The following is a 24,577-nucleotide window of genomic DNA, read 5'->3' as shown; positions in this document are numbered from 1 at the left end:
TTACAGGCTTACCTCAAGAAACAAGAAAAATATCAAATAAACACTCTAACATTACATTTAAAGGAATTGGAAAAAGAACAACAACAAAAACCCAGAATGAGTAGGAAAAAAAGAAAGAATAAACACCAGAGCAGAAATAAAAGAAATGGAGCTTAAAAAAAAAAAAGACAATGAAACCAACAGCTTGTTCTTTGAAAAGATAAACAAGTCTGACAAACCTTTTACCAGACTCATCAAGAGTGCCCACCAATAAATGAGTGGATCAAAAAATTGTGGTACATTTACACAGTGGAGTACTATGCAGCAGAAAGAAAGAACCCCTACCTTTTGCAACAGCATGGATGGAACTGGAGAGTATTATGCTTAGTGAAATAAGCCAGACAGAGAAAGACAAACACCATATGATCTCACCTGATACAGGAAACTAATGAACAAAACAAACAAAAAACATAATAGAACCAGAGGCATGGAAACAAGGAACAGACTGACAGTGACCAGAGGGGAGGGAGAAAGGGGAGAGAGGAGTAAAGAAGGAGAAGGGTTTAGTCAAGGAATTTATGTAAATTACCCATGGACAATAGGGTGGGGGTCAACTGGGAGAGGGGGGAGGTGGGCGGGGCAGGGGAGAGCAATGGGGGAAAGATGGGGCAATTGTAATAGAACAACAATAAAAATAAAGTGGGAAAAAAAGAACAGATTCTTATTGAACTTATGTAAATACATACATTGTCATGAAAAAATAAGAATATTTAATACAAGTTTCTAAAATCTGGAGGAAAAAAATAAAAATGGGCAAAATGAACTGAATAGACGCTTTTCCAAAGAGAACATACAGATGGCCAATAGACATAAGAAAAGATGCTCAACATCACTAATTATTGGAAAATGCAAATTAAAACCACAATGAGATTTATCACCTCACACCTGTCAGAATGGCTATCGACAATAAACCAACAACCATGTGTTAGCGAGGATGTGGAGAAAAGGGAACCCTCGTGCACTGTTGGTGAGAAACAGGCTGGTGTAGCCACTGTGGAAAATAGTACAGTTACCTCAAAATATTAAAAATGGTACTACCTGATGACCCAGGGATTCCAATTCTGAGAATATATCTAAGGAAACCCAAAACATTAATTCAAAATAATATATCTACCCCTATGTTCATTGCAGTGTTACTTAAATAGCTAATATTTGTAAGTAGCCCAAGTGCCCATCAGTAGATGAAGAATTAAAAAGCCTTGGTACATTTATTTACACAATGGAATACTACCCTGCCATAAAAGAGGAGGAAATCTTATCTTTTGTGACAGCATGGATGAGGGACCTGGAGATTATTACACTAAGTGAAATAAGCCAGTCAGAGGAAGACAAGTATGATTTCATTTACATGTGGAATCTAATGAACAAAATCAACAAAACAGAAACAGACTCATAGGTACAGAGAACAGACTGACAGCTTTCAGAAGAGAGGGGGTTTGGGGGCCTGGGGGAAAAGGTGAAGAGATTAAGAAAAAAAAAAAAAAACACTCCTAGACACAGACAACAGTATGGTAATTGTCAGAGGGAATTATAGAATGGTATACTTGAAACCTGTATAATTTTGTTAACCAGTATCACCCCAGTGAATTCAGTAAATTTTTTTTAAAAAGAAAATTCAATATTTATTTAATAATTTAAAATTTTTAAAATTCTTTTACCAAACTACAAAAAAATTTAAAAAGTCGCTGCATTAAAGACAGCTTCACGGCAATCACAGATGGGGAATGAATAGAAAATAAACCTCTTCACCTGAGAATTGCTACAATTCGACCTCCTAAACCAAGTAGAGATATAATGAGCTATCAAGACACTTAAACTAGGAGACTGAAATCTGCAAGCACTAGTGAATGCCAGCCGGAAGCACATTTTCTTACTCTCCATTATGCCTGCCTCACATCAGTCCCCCAAACGTTTTTAAGTCCATTTTTTGGAATTCAGGATACATTATTCTCATAGAAACAATGTTAAAAACCGTATAGAACAACCCACAGAAGTCCCCCTAACCCATACATAGGTGAATTATATTATTACTAATAGGCCCACAGAACCTAACCATCATTGACAAATTGTTTCTCAGAGAAAACTGATGCCAACTTCTATCCCAAATACCATAGTACTTGTTTCTTTTTAATGTTGCTCTAGGAATGGGAAGATAAATTCCTGTCTCCCTCCCCCTCTCCTCCACCTATTATCCAAAACCATGGGGATAAGATTCCAGTGGCTCTATAGGCACCAGGAAGGAAATTTAAGAAATAAAAAAGCATCCACACTCCTAGACCTCCTCCACCCTCTGCCCCAACCAAATCTCCAGCTAGGCAGTCTCTGACATAACCAGGGACAGCACAGAAGATTCCTGAGCATACCCAGAAGCCCAGTGATCAGAACCTTTGATTCATTCCCAGAAAGCTTTGTGAAGAGGCCTCATGGCAGCCAGGCCTAGAAATGAGTCCTCTGGTCAAAGTTCCTAAGGTAATTTTTCAAGTTCCATATTCAATCAAGGGCTGTCTGAACTGTAGCAAATAAATATTATCGATAAGAGGTTAGGGGATAATAAGACACTCCCTTCCCAAAAGTAGAAGAAACCAAGAACACATTATTGAGCCAGAGAGACCTATTGGCCTGTCAGTCACTGCACAGCACTGTGGATAAATGAACTTCCTGTAGATGCTCTACAACACCCTTGGGAGACAAATGGGTGACAGGCACAGTTCATTACATTTGTCATGAAGAGGAAATGAAGCCCAGAAAGTTTAAGTGGCAGACTTCCAGAAAGCTTTCAAAAAATAAGAAATGAGGAAGGAGACTTGACTTGGGGTGGTGAACACAATACACTATACAGATGATGTATTATAGATTTGTACCCCTTAAATCTATATAATTTTATTAACCAATGTAACACCAATAAATTTAATTTTTAAAAAAAAGAAGCAAAGCTTTCAAAATCAGCCACTTCTCTCTAGGTGAAAACACCTGCATCAAGTACAAGTATTTTTTGTTGAGACCTGCTGAGAAGTCTTTGGGGATTTCTTGATAAAGCATTGCTCAGGTCTCATGGGGGAAAAAATGGTAATTTATAATTGTGACATTCTGCAAATGTTTCAACCTTCTGCATAGCTAATTATGCTTCCTAGGGCTTCTCCTAGATTTTTCTTGACTATTTGAATTAGTGATGAATTACTTGGCATATTTCTTCTGATTATACATGAAATTAAATCTTTTTATTGCTAGTGAGTTTTCCCCCTCTACTTCTTTTCCAGTTATCAAGACTACTCAAAAAGAATATTTATATCTACTCTAATTTATCACAAATATGTGTTATATAATTTTTAAACATATATGTCAGACTTACCAAATTGATCTTCCAACTCTGGAAAAGATAATCTTCTGGTCTATTTTATGTTCAAATTATCTTTATAAATTACATTTTGTTATTTAAATCCATTTTTCTATCATAAACAGGACTTCTCGGAAATCTCTTTGGACTGAAAGATGTGATGTCTTGAAAATAAAGTTTTTAAAAGAAGATGACAAATATAAGCTATAGAAAAAGCAAAGAGAAAACATGGACAGGCTGGTAACAATAAATGCCTCTTACTCTACAGTTCTTTGAGCCTTAAGAAATTCTTATTACACTTTTATCTGGCATCTCAATTGGAGTTCTTCTTTAAGGCTTTCAACATGCCACCCTCCACAGAACTTTTCTTCATTCTACTGAAAAGAGTAATGTACACTTCAGAAGATTTCATTTTTTACAAATTCATTTCTAAAAATAGAAGATACTAGCCTTCTCTGACTTCATTTGTAGTCTAATGTAAGGTCCTTCATACTCACTGTCTTGCAGAATAATTAGCAAGAAAAAGTAATTAAGAACAACACAAATGCCAAAGAACAATAAGAAAGACTGGCCATTTTCCCTGTTTAAGTTGTAAGTTGTAGTCCCTAATGTCTCTGCTGTCGTTTGAAATGCATGAACCATGCTGATACATAGATGAAAAAGCTACAGGTGGTCACACAATCACAATGGTCAGTGGCAGGACAATGGATAAGGGAGAATGAGCCAGACCAAGGAACCAAGTAAAGAACTAGAGGCAAAATGGACTTCTTTCTTTCCATTAATCATAAGAGCCTTTGCTTCTTTCTTCCCCATGACACACAATTCCCCTCCATACCTGAAAATTATATATATATATCTAAGAATTAAAAGTGCATTTTAGTCTGCAGTCCTCTTGTCATCAACCAGAGGACCAGTCACCCATGGAAACAGGTCGAAAGAATAGGAGGACAAGAAGTCGCCATTTTTGTTCTCCTGGAGGGGGAGGGCCAGCTGCTGTCACAGGCATCTCCAGGGCGAGTAGCCGCTATTGCACTGAGAATGAGATGACCCCAAACAGAACTGGAGATACTACGACATACCAATGACTGGGGAGAAAGAAATTTAAGTTACATATGGTTCCTGCCTGTGATGATATTATAATATTTCAATATACAATTTGGATTTTTATTCCTCAGCTTCTCTACCACCATTTTTTATAGAATAGGATATATATACCATTGACTCTTGCATGACGTGGGGGATAGGTGTGCCAGCCCCCCATGTATAACTTTTGACTCCCCCAAAACTTAACTACTTTTACCCTACTGTTGACTGGAAGCTTTATGGATAATATAAACAGTTTATTAACACATGTTATATGTATTATATACTGTAGTCTTACAAAAAAGTAAACTAGAGAAAAGAAAATGTTATTAAGAAAATCATAAGGAAGAGAAAATACATTTGCAAGTATTTATTGAAAAACATCCACATACAAGTGGACCCATGCAGTTTAAACCCACATAGCTCAAGTCACCTGTACATATACATGAATATATGTAATATAATGAAAATATGTATATCCTATTTTACACAATATATTTCACATAGTTTCATAAACATATATTTATATAATAAAATAAATATTCATTTATTCAACAAATATATATAAGTAAATATAATGAATGAGGTGTGGTCAGCTCTTCCCTTTCCTGCTGCAAATTTCTACTGATGTTTGAGCTTAATAATACTTATAGAAACTACTTGGAATCATAAAAACTTTTAGGGATATAGCCATGTCAAGGAATATTTATTTATGTAAGAAGATGGACAGAGAATACTGCTAAGTTAAAAACAACAAGTTTATCACTAAGTCTACAAAACAGCATGCCACAGTATATTACTATTTTAGTTACAGTTATATACAATTCATCCCTTCAACAAATATTTATTGACCGTCTACTGTACGTCAATCACTATTATACTCACAGACTCCCCTGAAGAACTTACATTCTAGAAGTGGCAGGGGTGGGGCGAAGAGGGGAACCAAGTCTGGCAATAAATGATACCTATAATAAAATAAGTATGTTCTGTACTCTGTTAGAAAATCCTAAGTGCTGTTAAGCCGAACAGAGCAGGCTAAGGGGGACTGGAAGTGGTGGGTTTAAGGAAATATCAGAGTGGGTTTCAGTTTTAAATAGGATTATTAGGCAAGGCTATTTTGAGACTGTGGGGTTTGAGCGAAAACTAGAAGGGATATTTGGAGAGATGGTTTCCCTTGGAAAATAGCTGGAAAAAAAGCCTGAAGCACAAGGGTAACAACAATGAGAGGAGTGTGGTTCAAGCAGAGGGAACAAGTCAAAGAAAAGCAAGTCAGAGAGTACTGAGGAGTGCAGATCATCTAAATCCCGAGAAGGTATCGTGTGGTATTATTTTCTCCATATAACTACTAGAAAAGGGTAAGCCAAAAAGACTGATTTTTTTTTTTTCTGAGTGACAGGATTACAAATAATTTATATTTCCTTTGTGCTTTTTTGTCAGTTTGATTGAGATATAATTGATATATAAATATGTAGATATAGATATAGATATCTTACTGTGTAAGCTTACAGAGCAGCATAATGGTTTCACTTAAATATATTTTCTGTGTACTGATTTTCACAATTAGGAAAAAAAGTTATCATAGGAAAATTTTAATAAAGTCTTTTTAAAAATCCAAGCTATCCTAACCCCTTGTTCTCCACCAAGCTATAAGTAAGTTGCACCTTGAGAATCCAGACTTCCCTGCTGGCTATGAGCACACACCTTGCAAACCACAGTCTCCTTCCCTACATCAAGGAAGATAAAAGATAACTAGCAGCTTCGTGCAGCCCCAAGATCAGAACTCACACACATGAGGGCCCGCTGTTTGTTAGAACCAGTCTCTCCAGTGATTTTACCTGGCAGATCCAGGCCCTTGCCATCTAGACCTATGAGTCCCTCATGACTGATTCTGCCTTAGCCACTGAATTCAACAAATGCTGACTGAGTACCTACTACCAGTGATGTAATCTCTGCCACTGTTAGTTCATAATCTAGCAGACTATTGGCTAAACAATTACAGTAACTGTAATAGGGATATAACCGAGGTAAACAGAGGTTGTCCCCAGAAGAATAGCTTGAGTGTGTGGAAGGAAAGATAAGGAAGTCTTCCAGGAGGGGGATACCTGAGGTGAATCTTAAAAGTGGGAGTGAGGCAGCAGGATGGATAGGCAGACACTTGACAGAGAAGATGGCTTCTACAAAGGCATAAAAGCAAGAGACAGACATGGTGTCTCTCAGACAGTAATGTGAACAGAAATCTGGGAAAGAGCTTGTGAAAATGCAAGTTGTGATTCAGGGGGTCAGGGTGAGGCCTGAGATTCTGCATTTCTAACAAACTCTCAGGCCAGGCCAACGCAGCTGATGGGAGGGCCACATTCGCTGAATGGAGACCCACATTTTGAGTAGCCAAGGGCTACAGCAGTCCACTTCCAAACTCTGCCAAATATTGGAATCACCTGGAGATTCTAAAAAAGCACTGATGCCTGATTCTAACCCCAGACCTTGCTGATACAATAGGTATGAAATACAACCTAGACATCAGGATTTTTAAAATCTCCCCCATATGGTTCTAATATTCAACAGTATTTGGAATTCACTGGCATTCAAAGGACGAAAAGAGGGCCCAAAGCCTGTGGAGAATTTGAGGGAAATATAACAGGAGAGAGATCCCCCTATTCCACCCTGAATTTTCACACTAAAGTCTGGATATATATTAGATATACAAATAGAGGAATAGATATAGACATAGATAGATAGATAGACAGGCCAGCTACTTGTCCTGAATAGCTAACAGACATCTCAAACTACTCTGTAAAAATTCAAACTCCTGAATTCCACTCCCACCCCCACCAAAACAAACTCACTTCCTCCTTTAGTCTTCCCCTCTTGGTGAGTCTCAGCTCCATCCTTCCTGATGCTCTAGGAATCACCCTTGAACTTCACACCCCACATCCAAACTGGTAGCAGATCCTGTTGGTTTTACCTTCAAAATAGATCCAGAATTGTTTGGGATTTCTTCAAAATAAAATGGTACAGGGAGAATCAAATGGGTTATAGATGAAAGATAACTGGTCCTAAATTCATCTTTTTGAAGTTGGAGGGATTCATTATAGTCTCTCAATTTTTTTTTAATATATTCAAAACTTCCTACCATGAAAAGTTTCCATGCATCTTTTCACCACCTCCATCACACCTTGAGAGTCTAAGCAACCACCAGCTCTTACGTGGATTATTATAAATGCTCCTTAATTGCCTCCAAAGCCCTATCTAATGGGCTTTTAGTCTTGCCCTATTTTCATCTATTCTCAACAAAGCAGCAAGGTTAAGTAGGTTCATATCACTCCTCTACTCGAAACTCTCCAATTGCTTCTCCTCTCACAGGAAAAACCAGACTTCATCATGGCCCATAATTGGCACCACCCCGTCCCCATTTCTTCTTACCTCTTTGATCTTATTTTCTACTTATTATTCCCTTGTAAACACATAGTCTTTTTACTTTTTCTTCAAAACATGAGGCACATTCCCTCCTTATTGCCTTTGCAGGGGTTGTTCCTTCTGCTTGCAAACACTGCGCTCACCTCCTTCAGGTCCTCACTCCAATGCCATGTCCTTGGTAAGCTTCCCTGACTTCTCTACATACTTTCAATTTAAAGCCTGGCTCCAGCACTTCCTTCCCTGCTTTATTTTAAATGCATAATTATCATGAACTGACACAATATCTGCTTTACATACTAATTCAGTTATTTTCTATCTCCTCTGTATTGCCTTCTATCCTTCCTGCCCTATCATAGTCAACTAAAATGTAAGCTCTGTGAAAACAATAGTTGTTTATCTTGTTCACTAGCTGATTCCAAGCTCCTTACCTATGTTGTCCGGTAGATGTTGGTTGCTCTATATTTATTTGTTGACTGGCTGATGATTCAATCTGTCAACTAACGTTCATCCTGGCCATGTTGGATAAGAGATTTCTCCACATACAGTACACTGGGTATAGCGTGCCACAATATCAATAAATGGTCGTCGTCGTCGTCGGCAGCCGTCCGTCTCGAGAGACGATGGTGTAGCTTCTTAAGAGTCTATCTGCACCGCCGAGAATGGCTGTGCAGTCCGACTCGGGAGTGACACGGTATCTGTCTCCTCCCGTGTTGAATCGACATCTTGCGATGACGCTGGAGTGTCCTCTCCAGTGAAGCTGAAGCTACAGAGCCTGGGCAGGGTGATATGGAGGGTCTGCTGTTGCCCATGCAGCAGACCCCCCCTCTCTTCGCAGCTGAAGGGTCCAAGGGAAAGACGGAGTCAATACAGCTTGGCTTCAGGTGCGCCGCAGGAGTTGCCGGTGTTGACTACAACGTCAAACCGCCTTAGGGACTCCGGCTCCGGATTTTCTGTCGGGGTTTACTCCCTTAGCCTTTCCCCTAAAGAGGTATGCCGCAAGGCAGCGGAGGTTTTTTGGAGTCAGAGTTTTCCTTCTCTGATGTGCCCTGACTGGAAGATCGAACCAGCGACACTTAGCTCGCAGGCCGACGCTCAATCCACTGAGCCAAACCAGCCAATAAATGGTAGTTTTCACATATTTCCCTATACCAAGAGTTGGCAAATTTTTTCTATAAAGGGCCAGCCTTTCCTTGGGAGTCATACAATCTCTGTTATAACTACTCAACTCTGCCTTTACAGCATGAAAGGAGCCATGCACTACAGATAAGCACAAGGGCATGGCTGCGCTCCAGCAGAACTTTACTTACAGATTTGACCCATAGGCTGTAGTGTGCTGGCCCCACCTTGTAGCAGAGCTTCCCAGTTTTGTTACCAAGATTAGTGCAAAAGAACTGCCTATCTCATGTCAAGCAGTGAAACCAAAAGCAGTCGATATAATGAAATCACTCAAAATAGATGAAATAATTTCAAAAACAATAAAAGGCTAAAGTAAGCAATTCACTCAAGATTCAGTAAGGCATTTTGGCATAGCTTATAGCACTTTGGATTTCTTAGAAATAATGAGGCATCTGACAGTTGAAAAAGTTTTGATGAAATATGGTAAATGCTTTTCCCCTTAAAATACCTAAAATAGGTTCTATATCCTGTACCTTGACTAACATAATGCACATTTATCTAACTTGTCTAGAAGAATTTTTGTATATTCTATCTATATCATTCTATTGCTCTATCAGTAAATTACATAGATAACTAGGTAGACAGATAGACAGGTAGATGAACAGGATAAATTACTCTTTTTAAACAGGGTTCAATCCTAAGGGCTTCTTAATATAATTGTTACTATAATTCTTCTTAACATAATTGTTTAAAATTATTTTAATTATCTTGTTTAAAATCTCTTCAGCATAGTAAGCAAATTTCAACTATTTTATAGAAACTGCTTTATCCATTTTTTAAAACCAGGACTAATTTGCCTACTTCTAGTTTTCTTATTTCCCTCCAGGATGGTCAACATGAGCTCAGTCATCTAAACTGCATCTTTTTTCAATATTATGAAAAATTATCCTTTATCAATAAGAAAGCAGATTCATTTAGGATATTAGAGTATGCCACACATAGGACTACCTCTGGCAAAATGGTCCACTCATAGCAACACATACTGAGAGAGGAAGGAGCCAGAAATGTGTAAGATTTGTGCACTAAAGCAGAACAAAGGATGGGGAAATAAGTCAGAACAGGTTTTCACTTCAAAGGAGCAGCCAGATGGGCAAAGTGTAATGTCCAAAGGCAAAATGAAAGGAACTACATCACAATTTCCAATTAGATCTATTTTCCAGTGTATTAACTCTGTCTTCAGGTGGTCAAATCAACTGTTCAATCTGTCCCAAGTTTTTAATGCCAGTGACTATATTTCTAAAATATATTTCTAAAAGTTCTATTTGGTTGTATTTACTTCTTTCCTTTTTTTTTTTTTACGTTTTCTTGGTCTTTTATATGGTGTCTGCTTCTTCCTCATGGTTTTGATCCCAGTTATATCCTTAACTATTTTTAAGCACACTTATTTTATCTTTACAACTCAGTTCTTTTATCTGAAGTTCTTCATGGATATTACTGCTGCTTATTGTGGCATATTGTTTTCTTTGTGATTTGTGATTTTGTATTGTGAATTCTTCAAAACCCTATGGGTGTGAATCTTCTGTTACCCCAATTGAGGGGTTTCTCCAGAGAGCATTTACATTTACTTTACCAAATGCCCAAGGTTTTCAGAAGCTCAGAACACTTTTCTGTGAATTTATTGGATTAAAGTTTCTAGAACCATACAGATAGAAATATTTTTATCCCAACCCTGGCTAAGGGTAGTAATTTAGTTATGAATTTTCAAGGAAGATTTTTTTCTATCTAAAATCTTAACAAAGATTTACAAATATCCTTCAGACACTATTCCGTACCAGTGAGTAGATGGTTTTTCTAGGATGAATCTTCAAAGGTCCCAGCTTTCTATGGGGGTCTCAAATACATTCTTTAACTCATGGAATCTCAAGGCATTATCTCCTGTTCTTGTGTAGGCACTAAGATCTAAACCTCTATGTGACTGAGACAGGGATTCCATTACCCACTCCGAATCCCACTCCAGCTGTCAAAGCACTGTGCAGTGTGGTTTGGCTCTGGTTTTCAATTTGTACTTCATTTTTAGCCCATTGGGAATTTCCTTAAATGCTTTCTAGCTCAGCTACACATCCTCAAATGATACTTTTCATATTTTTATCTAGCTTCTGTGAGTGTTTTATAGCAGGAAGCTTCCTGGATAATCTAGTTTGCCATACTGCCAGAAATAGCAATAGCAAATGTTAGCATGATGCCATAAATATTAGTAGAGTATGTTAAAACTAAGCATCTCAAACCTGAAGAAAACCCATTACAGTTTTTCAGGGATTGATAAAGTCATGCAACACTAAATATAGAATTTTACAAAGTGTCATAAAATGTGATAATAAATATTTAGAAGCTTCTTTTGAGGCTTCTCATTTTAAGGCAAAGGTAAAAAGTGCAGCCACATCCATTGGGGAAATACTTGTTCTGTCACAGTTAAAATGGCTGAAATAATACCCCCCCAAAAGCATGTGGTGAAGCCTAAAATGTATCTTTATCAGCGAGCAAGTATTATTGGATGTTATATGGAAAGCATTAAAGAATGAAAAAACAAATGCTGGAACAAGTTACAAAGTGTTGAAGGTTTGCTATATATTTGCATGAAGGACTGATGTTTCTAACACATTTCAGCTTATGGTATTGTCTAGATTCTGATTCCAATGATAAAATACATTTAAAAAGCATTTTGGGGGAGCCACTAAAAAAGGACCAATTAATATTTTCCTTCAATAATAAATAACTTCTTTTAGAAAAAAATATTATATGTAGAAAATTGTGGGCACCTATTTGAATCAGAATTTAAAAATTCCCAAGCAAGGGTACAGGTAAGTCCCCCCTACATGAAATGCATGCTTCTGTCATTTACAGGCAAGCTACTGCTGCAAGATGGTGAAGCCATTGGGAGAGCAAAGTGCTACAAAATATCATGGGCAGTGTTAACTTTATAAAAACAAAACATTTAAAAATGTAAGGGACTCCTGACACTCCTTGGCAGAGGGTAACTTTTTAGATCAGGTTCCTTGGGAAGCAGATCCTGAGGAGAGTTGCATCAAGACATTTTATTGGAGAGTGCTTTCAGGCTCAACTATCTGAGAAGTGAGGTAGCAGGATTCGGCAGAGGGGAAAATTGAACTGAGATACCACAATCAATCATTCGCATGGAGAGCTCTGGAGCTGGGTGGCGCTTCAATGTTGTCCCACCTTGCAGCAAACTGACCAGGGCTCCTTTATATCGTCCACTGACCAGTTATTGGATGAGAGCTGCCCTGGGGTAGGGGGAGGTGAACTTGGGTGAGGCATCTTTCATCCCTGAGTGCACTAGCTAGATAATGACTCGTCAGCCACCAACACAGTATAAAGGACTGGGAGCCCTGCACCCCAGCATGCACTAAAGCAATCACACAGAGGACTGCCGGGAGACTGGCGAAGTCCTTAAACAACTTGGTAGACTTAAAGATGAGCTCTTCATTTCTCTCGTAAAAAAAAAAAAAAAATTAACTGATCCACATGTGCAGACCTGTGCTATACTGGCAATTAGTGAACATGAGAATGTGAACCACAAAAAAATTCAATCTAACAATAAATGTGAAAATAACTATTTCTTGAAAGACATTTATGCTATGGAGAGAGCTTTTTGAAAACAGAAGTTTGAAAGTGTTTTCATTATCATATGCTGTTGTTTTAAAAAACTATGTAGCTGATTAAAAACTTTAGTACATGCACACTTAAGTAACCTGAGAAATTGTTTTAACTTGTTATGAACTTTCAGTAATTTCAGTGGATGTTAAACTTGGGTGTTAATTTTTAGTTATAAACTTTCAAAAGATGAAAATTCCCTAGTTATTTTTAACAAAAATATTTACATATTTTTGGATTATCTTTGAAAGATGAGCATTATGATTGGAAAGCATAGTCAAAGATATAGTTTTCCATTTACATATTGGGTTTACATATTGTTGGAAAGACTTTTTTAACTATGACAGCCATTAAAATCAAGCATCTGAATAAACTGAAAACACAGGTTTTAGAATTTCTACATAACAAAATGTTAAGCCAAGTTTTTGGAGTAAAACGTCTGACCACACAGTGAGGAAAAACTTAGAATTATGTACTTATCCAGAACCAGGAAAATTCAGTGGCTCGAGGGTCCTAGGCTTCCACAATTTCCAAGTTGAAATGTTCCTCCTCCTCTTTCCAGGACCCAGCTCCTAGATTATGGTTGGTTACACTCATTTATTACTCAGCACAGTGGCCTCCAACTCTTTATCTCCATGTATCAGAATCAGTAAAAAAAAAAATGAACATGTACCTACATTTATTTGTTTATAAACTTACACATGTGTTATTGTTCTGATAAATTATCTATATTATATACCATATACAAAAATAGAAATTAAAAAGAGAAGGAAATTCTTGTCCAAAATGCATAAATTATGAAGACACATCAGGCAACTCCAAATGAAAAGAGAATCTGAAATGTGACATTTACTCATCAAACATGTCAAGGTTATATAAGACAAAGATTTAGAACTATTCCAAGTTGGAGTGACAACTAAATGTAATCCATGATCCTGGCATTGGGTCTTGGCCTCATGAAGAAAAATTTGGAGAAAATAGGTAAACTTTGAGTGGAATCTGTGGATTAAATGGTAATATTAGATAAATGTTAATTTCATAATTTTGATTTTTGCATTGTAAATATACCCCAAATATTAAGAGGTTATAGGGCATCATATATGCAACTTATTTGAAGTAGTTCAGAAAAAACCCCACAGTAATATGTATACATACATGTATTTATGTATGTATGTAGAAAGAGGGACAGAGAGTAAAAAAATGCAAATATGGACAATGCTAACCTCTGGAAAATCTATATACAGAACTTTGGATCTTTTCACTACCTTTGTAATATTCTGTAAATCTGAAATTATTTCAAAAGAAATAAGGTTAAAAATTTGATATAGTCAGAACAACAAAATATCCTTTAAAAGGATGAGACAAAAATAAAAACTAGTTTTAAAGTATTCCATTTACTCAAAATAATGTGTTGAGTACATCAAAATATTAATAACATTTTAATATGAGACTATTACAAATTATAGATGACTGTCATGTCCTTTTTTTTAAAAAATAAAACTGTTTAGAAGAAACTTTCAGTGATCTCATTAATTTTTTTTAACACTTCATGAGTTTGCATGTCATCCTCATGCAGGGGCTCTGCTAATCTTCTCTATATCATTACAATTTTAGTATATGAGCTGCCAAATTGAGTACTGATCTTATTAATTTTTTTTTAGTTTCCAGATTGTAAAACCAAACCCTCTCTTAAAACATGAGACAATAATTTAAAACATTTTTCATTGACTACCTATTCATGACAGTTCAAAAGGTTTAAATTATTTTAAGATAATGTTTATATTTTCTCATAAAATAAAATAGAATTGATTTTCTATAAGACACTCAAAATCTTGTTCTAATTGTTTTTCACATTGCTGGTTCTCTCTCTTCCCTGTTAGTATCAAAACGGGATGACTTTAGAGTATTCAATATTTGAAATATTATGTAGGAGGAAGTGATAAAAGTTTAAGCTGCAAAAAACTTTTCTTCCTCAGACCTTCTCCTTTACCCCATCTTAGTTCTGATCCCCAAAGAATGGTAAAATGATAAAGCAGAGTAATCATTTAGCAGTTCATGTCATATAATAATCCCCTGGGCCTCCTTCCTTCAGCTCTTCTGACCTTCCAGACTCGCTGACTCACAAAACGGGGACTTCCATTTAGAAATTTAGAGGGGTAGGGGGATGGCGCACTAATCTAAGAAAAGCATGAGAGGGATGAAGACACAGTCGCTTTAATTATGCAAACAGATCACAAAATGCATGCAAATGAAGATTATGTTTTTGCTTGAAATGTATATTTCACCAGTATGTAATACTACTTGTGAGGGCTTGTGTAATTCTGAAATAAGATTCTTGAATAACATGGTTAACATGTCTCCCCTCAGCAACAGCCTTCAAATACTTAGAGCCACTGAATGTAGGTACCTACAAAAAGCGTCATAAATCCACCGGGTACATGATATTGCTGAGTATTGTGTTCTACAGGTAGAATTAGCTGAAAGAGAAGCAATGTGCAAAAAAAATCACTCTTCAGCAGTTTGTTCACATAAAGGTAATGAACCATAAACATCATCCATGAATACCCACCCGTGGATATACAAGATCAAAGTTCCTTTGGAAATTTCCTCACAGGTGTGGACCAACTACAAATCTTGAACACACTTTGAAAAGCTACTTTTGCTACAAATAGAAAAACCCCATAATTAACAAGACTCTGATTTTGCTGAGATGTTACAATTGTCACACCTGTTATATCAATTTACATAATGTTTTTTCCATACACAAAATGGTAAGAAGCCAAAGATTTTTGTCAATGGTTATAAGAAGTTGGTGATATGAAAAGACAAAGAAGTGGGTTGCAATGTTAACAAAGAACCTGGCCAGAATGTTGTGATCTTACAGGTATGAAGACCTCAGCTATCTAATATAATATGATAAAAAATTCAAACTTTTTATCCTAATAGCAAAGGGCTCGGGTAAGGAACAAAAGCCACAGAATGTTCCTTATACTTGCCAATGTTCTCCAGCCAAAGACTAGTGGAAACACGGCTGTAGTAGAACACAGTTGGGTTTCTTGACTTGCTGCAATAGGGAACACGTGCTTGAGGAAATACAGGGCATTTCACTGAGAGGTATTAGAAGGGACTTGGGCTTGTGTGAGGTGATGCGGGGGAGAGTTCAAGAGAGTAGAGCTTTGCTCTGGATTGGATGTTATCAGGAAACGGGGTAATTCTGTGATTGGGTAGCTGAATAATTCTTATCTAGAAGGTAAGGAGAATAGAGTGAGGCTAAAGCTGTCATTGCATTGGTAAAGAAGCATCAGTCTTTCCTATCAGCCAGGATATGAGGGATGCTTCATCACTTTTGTGGTTTTGTCATCACTATTCACATCTGGCTGCAGGCACAGCTGTCTGCTAATGATGCAGAGTCATCACAGCTGGAATCAACTCATGCATCTATTTTCCTAGATACAGTGCAGGGTTATCCATTAGTACCTTCACCAGATAAACGAGCAGGGCCAGGTTGATCTGCACCACATTCACATTCTCTTTTTTCTTCCTCTGTGACAGTTATAATTTTGACTTCAGTCCTAAGAAAAGCTTCAGATTTTCAAAACAAGGTGTCTGCTCCTTTTCCAAACCCCATGCTTTGAAAAGCACTTATAAATCCCAGTCTCAGACTCTGCATTCAAGTATTGCTCTTGAGATATACTATACCTGTTTCCTAATTCATATACTCTTGGGAGACATATATACTTACATATGCAATATACCAGATGCCATATTTTTCATAAATACTCCATCTACTGTAATAATTGGTTCCCCTGAGTTGTTTTAGAAAATTAGTGCAATGTAATAAAATCAAGTGTAAGAAAATTCCATGGTCTCACCTACAACTTTTATTTGAGAATTAAACTATTAATAAATTTTATCTAACTCTGAACTGCAATTTAATTATACTTAGTGCTTCTTAAGCCTTCATAAAGCAATTTTTCCATCCTTAAAAAAAGTGCAAAGACAGCATTGGTGAAACCAGGGTCATGAATTCTGACCTTTCACTGACAAAAATAATAACACTCCCCTTTTAGCGCCCCCACTGACCCCAATCCCAGCTTGGTGTCTTGTCTCCCCATCACCCCTCCCTGCTCTCCTGTGAGCCCGTGCCCCTGGGGCTCCAGCCATCCACCACCCCTAGGGACAAGGCCTCCCCACACTCTACCCTCCACCCTGGGGCCACCACAGACACTACCTGCCTCTAGGCCGCTTTGGTGCCAAATCCTGAGTTTCTCTGATGACCTTGCTTCCCCATGGCTACAGATATGGAGGTGCTGGTTCAATACAGAGTGAGGACACAGCAGAGGGGCGAGGTACCACAGACACTGAGGCCAGAATCTCCAGGAACAACCAGCCCCTCCCCAAGCATCCAGATAATCTTGGCTCTGGAGGAGGGCACATCCATATCATCAACAGAGACCAGTCGACGGCCTTCTCCCTTCAGACACTCACGTCACACTTAGGCTCACACGCTCAGCCCAGTTCCAGAGTATCTCAACATACACTTTATTTGCAAGTCTACCTTCTGCTGCTTTTCCTTCCCCTGCACTGGACCCAGGCAGTCCCAGTCATTCAGGCAGGTGGGCAGGACTGCTGGAACCAGTTCTTTACCCTTGGTCTGACCCAGTGTGACCAGTCATGGGTCTCTCACTACCCTGGTGGCCATTGCCAACCACTTATAGAATAGCATCCAAGATAAATTTTCTGGCAACTGGATAAAGTCATGGAGCACATCTAGAAGCTTCAGGAGTTCTGTAACAGCATGGTGAAGCTGTATATAGACAGCTAGGAGTGTGCATGCTTTAAAGCTATAGTTCTCTTTAGAACAATCACCCAGGTTTGACCAGCACAAACCAGATTTTAGATATTGGAATTGCAGGACAATTTCAGAAAACCTACTCAGAAGACACCTACTGATTGGCCCGAATTCTTATCCACCTGCTGGCACTCAGGCTAATGAGCTCCAACAAAACAGAAGAGGTTTTTTCACTGACCTCATTGGCAATGTTACAGTCAGCAGCATAATCCCCTCCATCCTCAAGATAGAGAAGGTAGGCATAATGGCTAGATCACTGGAGCCAGGCTATAGTGCACACCACATACCAACTGAGGAGCACCTGAAAGACAAATAAGATACTTTCCTGCCATAAGAAATGTTCTAATGCCTTTTGATGAAGCAGCAGATATTGGAACAATGTTTTAACTTATATTTAGAAAATTTCAAAGGGCAAAAAGCAAAATTTTATAAAGTCAGAAACTAGTATTAAAGAAAACTAAAAGAAAATATTTGAAAAACAAAGACATTCTACAGTGAAAGTTTCAATTCATTAAGAAAAACAGGATAGACCTTTACAAATAATTTGCATTAGTGTTCCATTTAATGCTCAACTTAAATTGTCACATAAGAAGTTTTATGAACAGAGGTTTTAAGAACATAGTAAAGTAAGTAGATAGATGACAGAATTCAAACTAATATTCTCCTGACCTCTTCCAAAGAATAAAACCACAAATTATTACTATGCCCTTTTGCCTTATATTTATTACAATAATTTGCATTAATATGGTAGTGATGGTTTTCCACATTACATTCAAGAAAGTAGCTACTTGCCTATTAAGTTGTCCTTTAAAAAAAAATGAAAACTTATCAAAAATAAAACTCTTCAGACAGATCTGATTTTTAAATCTCAAAGGGAAGATAACCTGTGCAATTATTTACTTATTATGTGTTAAGTATAATATTTTCCAATGTGTAAATACTTTTTAAAAAGCATTGGCTCACCTAAAATTATTTCTACTCATGCATTTTCACTTACCTATGCCATTATGATTCATTTTAATTTGAAATTCAAATATAGATTGTACATTAGGTAACAGTGTTGGATCAATGTAAAATTTTCTAATTTTGATCACTGTGCTGAAGCTATGTATGAGAATTTCTTTTCTCCCTAATGAAGGGGACCAAAAGTTTAGAATTTTGGAATATTGATTTTAAGCTTGTTATTAAGAAACAAAAGACCCAGAAAGAACCTATGGACTTCCCATCTTTCCTGCCCGAGGTATTCAGTTAGAGAAAACTGCTTCAGGAAGGAAATCTTATGATGCTTGCTTTAAGCTAATTTGGATTATATATGGAATAGATCTGTTCCCAGGTGGAGACAGGAAAATAGATCACTCTCCAAAAGGAGAACCTAAGTGGTCAAGAGGGTGAGTGACCAAAGACCAGATGTCCTACAACTGGTCACTTACTGCAGTGGTCCTCAGACTTAACTGTATATTAGAATCACCAGGAAGCTTTTTAAAAATCCCTAGTGTCTAGGCTTCACTCCATCTATCTACTCATCAAATCAAGATATCTAGGGATGGTACTGAATAGAAATTTCTAAAGTCCCCAGATGATTCCAATGTGCACCAAATCTGAGAATCACTATCTTAGACGAGCAGCACTGGCACTATCTGGAAGCTGGTTAGAAATGCAGGATCTCAGGCTTACCCTCAAATCTACTGAATCAGAATTTGCAGTTTAACAAGGTCCCCAGGTGATTTTTATGCACATAAAGATCTGCTAAATATCAGAATCACCAGTAGAACTGATAAAGAGGAGAGGCCAAGGTTCAATGAGGTAAGCTAAGACCTGTGCCTCTGTGTCTTTACCAAGCTCCCCAGTGAAAAAGTTTCACTATCTGACCATCCCAATCTGTCTCTTCAGTAAGGCAAAACTTTCCATTCCTCAGTGCACATTTCCATTCCCCCCAATCTGATAGAGTTAGCCAACCACTCTTAATGGGAATAATTCACTATTTAATGTTTTTCAACTGGGGTAATTTATAGTATGATCTACATCTAGAGTTAAACATACTTTATTTTTATTATAACTCCATACTAAATAGTGACCAAAATATAATGCTATTAATAAACACTGCATTTCTATTTGAGTAATATATTTAGAACACAAAAATGCTGGAAAATAATAAATTCTGATTTTTTCCTATTGTTATACATTGCACATGAAGCTGATACATTTCAAATGTAACCAGCCATGCTAATATATTAGCACTGCTATAGGAAATCTAAGAATTAATTAGTTTGGGGGTTTTTTTAACCGTGTGGGAATCTCCTGACTACTCTAGAAATCACATTCTAGTTGTCATACCTCCTTTGCCACTCGCCTCTTTCTCAATTGTCAGTCCCGCTCTTATTCTGACACACAGTGCCATCTTAAGGCAAAAATTACCTTCTCTCAGTGTACATTTCCATTCTAGTCTTTCAGCAGTTGGAGGGTTAGGAAAAATTCTGTTGATTCAAAGCAAGTTGTTCACAAAAGATATTAGAAAATAATATCAAATGGAATGAAGATTTCCAAGGAGAAAGCATAATGTAGATACTTGGGTGTATTTTGTATAATAGAAATGAATGTAGAATAAGTATGTTTCTAATCAAAATGTATAGTTGAGTGTGTATGATTCAGAAAAAAAATTTTAATGAAAAGAATAGCTGTATCAGAGTTTCAATCTTTGTGTACTTACTATTAATTTCACTTAATAAAAAACGATGTGAGAGAATATTGGAAGAGAGCAACTGAAATTTCAGACTCTATTGTCTCTCTCTTTCTCTCCCTTGTGCTAATTAGTCATATAGATCTGTAATAGGTAGTTAAATTAGGTGAGGTGAGGTGGTTAATGAGATGAGGCAAGAACATGTGAGGAAAAAAACACAAGAAATTGCTTCAAGAAACTGTAAGACTTTCAATAAATCACTTAACCTCCAAAATGTATAATTTGAAAGAGATTGAACAAAGCAAACTAATTTTATTCCAACTTTACTATTCTTATTATTCTTTTAATGCTTATGACTGTTTTACTTATATGTAAGTGCTCACTAGTTAATTACATCAACACACAACAAAATCAAACTTAGCAATAAAATAGCATAACATTATGTTCTGTGCTAATAATAAAGTTTTAATAAAAATGACACATCTCTGGCATATATGTGTCTCCTCCCCTATGGCATACCTATGACTGTCACAATAAATTGACAAGGACATTATTTCCCCAGAGTATAATACTAACTCAGAATCCTTCTCAGCAAAAAGTTCAACAGTCATTGCTTTATTCATTTATTTGTTAATTCATTCATGAAACAAATATATTTATTCTGTACCTCCTCTGGGATCCAGTATAAAACAAAGTAGACACAGCCCCTGTCCTGAAAGAGCTTATGCATTTTTGGAAAGACAGACATTGAAACAAGTAAGTTCAGCATGATAAAATGTGGCATGAAAAAATAAACCCTTTTTTGCTATAGTTGATTTAGGATTTAGACTCTTCTTAAGCTCCAAGCTTAAGAAACTATGTCCCAGAACTGATGTAGTTCAAGGCCTTCCATTAACACTAGCCATTCCTGTGAAAGGGAGGTTTCCAATGGTTATAAAAACTGATCCTATTGCTACCCTAACAATATAGAAATTCCATTATAAAGAGAAAAAAGGGATATCAGGGAGGCAAGAGCAGTATCTAGATCAGTCTTTAAAAATATATTTGTTCTGTGAATGAATAAAATCTTCATTAAAGTCCCTTCATCACTTCAATTTCCTCAACTAGCAACATTCAGTTTCTAATTCTCACTTGGCAATATTCATTTCATTATTACCTTAGGTCATTAGTTTTCTTAGTTATTCAATAATTGTTATACAACTTTCCACAGGTCTCTACCTTGTTTTCTCAACTTTATTAGTAGGATACTATCAGTGTGCTATGAATTATTTCTCTTAATAAGTGTGTTTGTTCATTGAGGCTGCTGTAACAAAATACCATAGTCTGGTGACTTATAAACAACAGAAACTTATTTCTCACAGTTCTGGAGGCTGAGAATTCCAGGACCATGGCATTGGCAGATTCAGTGTTTAGTGAGGGCTTCCTGGTCTATAGATGGTGACTTCTTGCTGTGTCCTCACATGGTGGAAGAGGCTAGAAAGCTCTGTGGGGTCTCCTTTATAAGAGCATTAATCCCATTCATAAGGATTCTGCCTTCATGACCTAAGCACCTCCCAAAGACCCCCACCTCTTAATACCGTCACATTGGGCATTAGAATTTCAACATATGGGTTTGGGGGAAAACAAACATTCACACCATAGCAATAACTAATCCCCAATATTTGAAGAGAATAACATACTTTAGAAAGGAGATAAAGGAAATAACCACTTTCTATTGTGATGATTAATTACTACGTTTCAAATTGCTTCCACTATGGATTTTTAAAGTACATTAGTCCCCCTTAAGTGGGTAGGGGGAGGGAGATATGTTCAAAGACCCCCAGTAGATGCCTGAAACCACAAATAGTACCATATATATACTGTTTTTTCCTATTTGTGCATATCTTCAAGAGGTGGTATTGCAGATGAGCTTCCATCTAAGTAGAACTATATGGTGTGAGCAATCAGGTATTTAATAAGAGGCATTTCTATTAAAACAAAAGAAAAGGTTAATAGTTGGAGCAAATTTTAAACTTAGTTTCTGAGTCTAAATTTTCTAGATTTGAGTTCAAAACTTCTTTAGATGGCAGAATAAGGATGACAGTTTTGACCTGATGAATTTTCCTGATTTGCAATTTGAATGTCTGATGGTGTCAGGGTGTTCTGGTGAACTCTCTGAGTGGCCTGTACAGAAGTAGGCATGAAGATGGCACATTTATGATCTGTTGTGGTGAGGTCTCATAAGTTCATATAGAGTTATCCCCTTTTAGCTAGAGTGCAGTGAAAAAGAAACTTTTAGTTTTTAGTGATTCCATGTCAGAAGGGTGGGAGGAAATTGGAAATGTTAGTATAGAGAGTTGTAGCCAGATACTAGAGGAAACTGGAAGAATTCAGGGTACAGTCCAGTTTGTACGTAGATAACAAAACCTCAAAGATAATAAGACTAGAATCTGATAATGGGTACACAATAGTTTTCTACTGAAAAACAATTTTTTCTCTATAGTCACCCCATTTTTCAAAGATATTCACAACACTAATTTATTTGTAAAATATGTCTAGTCTCATTAAATGTGGCCTAGTTTTTTAATACCTATAGCAAGAATAGTAATTTTATGCACATTTTTAGATATGATATTTCAGTTAAACTTTTACTAATATCCAACGGGCTTTACTGGCTTCATAAAGTCAACTTTAGTTTTTAAAAATTATCTGGTAATAAAGAATCTCAGATTAGATTTTAATAGTCTCTTTAGGCTAAAAAGCATGAAAGTTTAATGAGATTCAAAGTGAGTACACAGTTCAAAGATAAAATTGTTAAGAATTTCAAGAAGGCTGCAGAGCATTAAACCAAGTGTGAAGCCCTTTTGAACACACTGTCCCAAGTACAAAGTGTATCATGGAAGCCATTTAGTGGGCATCCTGAACACTGTGCCACAATGAGGCAGGGAAAGGCAAGGGTGGACAAACACATTACGAGTATCTCATATATTCGCGTGCATGCTCCATTGTCTCATCAGACTTCACCTGCAAGCCATAAGTTCAAGATAAATTTTAAGCATTTCAAGATGGCAAGAGCAAAGCACTAAACAACTGCAGGGCCTTTTTGAGAACAGGTCACATGCTCAGGAATCCAGCCCTGCTCCCACCTTCCACTTCATACCCTCTATCCTCACATGATTAAAAAACCTCTCTGCTTCTTCCTTCTCCATTCTTCCACACATATGAGCCACACTGCCCAGGTGTAATAAGCTGAAGACTAATAGAGGTAATCTGGTGGAAGACACTTGGAGAACAAGTTGTTGTTGGTTCGAAAAGGATGTCTAATCTCTCCCACTTAAACCAGGAAGGCCTGAGGTGAGGCTTAGACTAGGGTGAAGGGGCAAATGTTAGTTATCTTTTTTTTTTTAATTTATTTTTAAGTATAGTTGGTATACAATCTTATATTGGTTATATTAGTTTCAGGTGTACAATATAGTGATTCAACATTTTTATACCTTACAATGTAATCATCCCACTAATTAAATGTTAGTTATCTTTTAGAAAACTTTATAATAAATTGAGTGCCTAAATTCAAACCGCTATTTAGGTTTTATTTATCCATTGTTTTATTTTCCCACTGACTATTTACCAGCTTACTTCAAATTACCAAACAGATGCTAAAGATCTAACTATGAAGAGGCAGCTGTAGTTCCTACCCTTGGGCAACTCGAACAAACGGGCAATGAATGACATGTCAGTGCCACAAGAAACACCAAGGGGAGCATGCATGGCAGTAAGGAGGCACAAAGGAGTCTATGAACGCAGCTTTGGGGACAGATAAGGCTTCTGGAAGATTTTAGCTGTGCAGTGACACCTGCAGCATGCATAAGAGTAAGTGGGGCTCAGGGAAAGGAAAGATTCTTCTTGACAAACAGAACAGCACGTGCAAAAGCAGGAATAATTACAAGGAAATGAAAAGAAATTCAGAAGAGGTGGAACCGGAAACCACGGGACTCTTTAAGGATCAAACACCTAGGAGTTCTTAAATATTGTGGGCAGCCATAATTTAAGTTTCAGAGTCAATCAATCCTATTTGCTTTGTCAAGAATGCCGCTCTATGAAGAACGTTAAGGGAGTGGAGTCAGAAGTCTGAGTAGGTGCGTGTGCAGCTCATAGAAAGGAAGTAGGCTGGGTTAGGGGATGGAAAATAGTGAGGTTTGGACGTGAGAAATACTTAGAAAGTAGAATTGACAGGACTAGTTGACTGGACGATGAAAGGCTAAAGGAGAATAAAAATTTAATAAGATTCAGTAACTGGGTGGATACTGGTGTCATTTCCTGAGGGTTAAAGAGCCAGAGGTAGCCGGCAAGAGAAAGAACCCGGAGCTGAATATTTCAGGTAACTGCAACTTCTCCAATAATATCCCGTTACTCC

The 24,577-nt window shown here is 37.1% G+C and overlaps 1 non-coding gene across 1 annotated transcript; it reads right to left on the bottom strand.

The window, feature by feature from the left end:
* Nucleotides 1–14,186: 14,186 nt before the first annotated feature.
* On the bottom strand, nt 14,187–14,293 carry LOC150005164 (U6 spliceosomal RNA). The gene has a single exon (XR_016512482.1). It is a non-coding gene; the product is annotated as a U6 spliceosomal RNA (small nuclear RNA).
* Nucleotides 14,294–24,577: the final 10,284 nt, after the last annotated feature.

This window comes from Furipterus horrens, unplaced genomic scaffold (assembly GCF_987537825.1).
Source record: "Furipterus horrens unplaced genomic scaffold, mFurHor1.1.pri manual_scaffold_7, whole genome shotgun sequence".
NCBI lineage: Eukaryota > Metazoa > Chordata > Mammalia > Chiroptera > Furipteridae > Furipterus > Furipterus horrens.
Note: the sequence above shows the minus strand (reverse complement) of the source record. Positions and strands in the feature narration are given on the sequence as shown.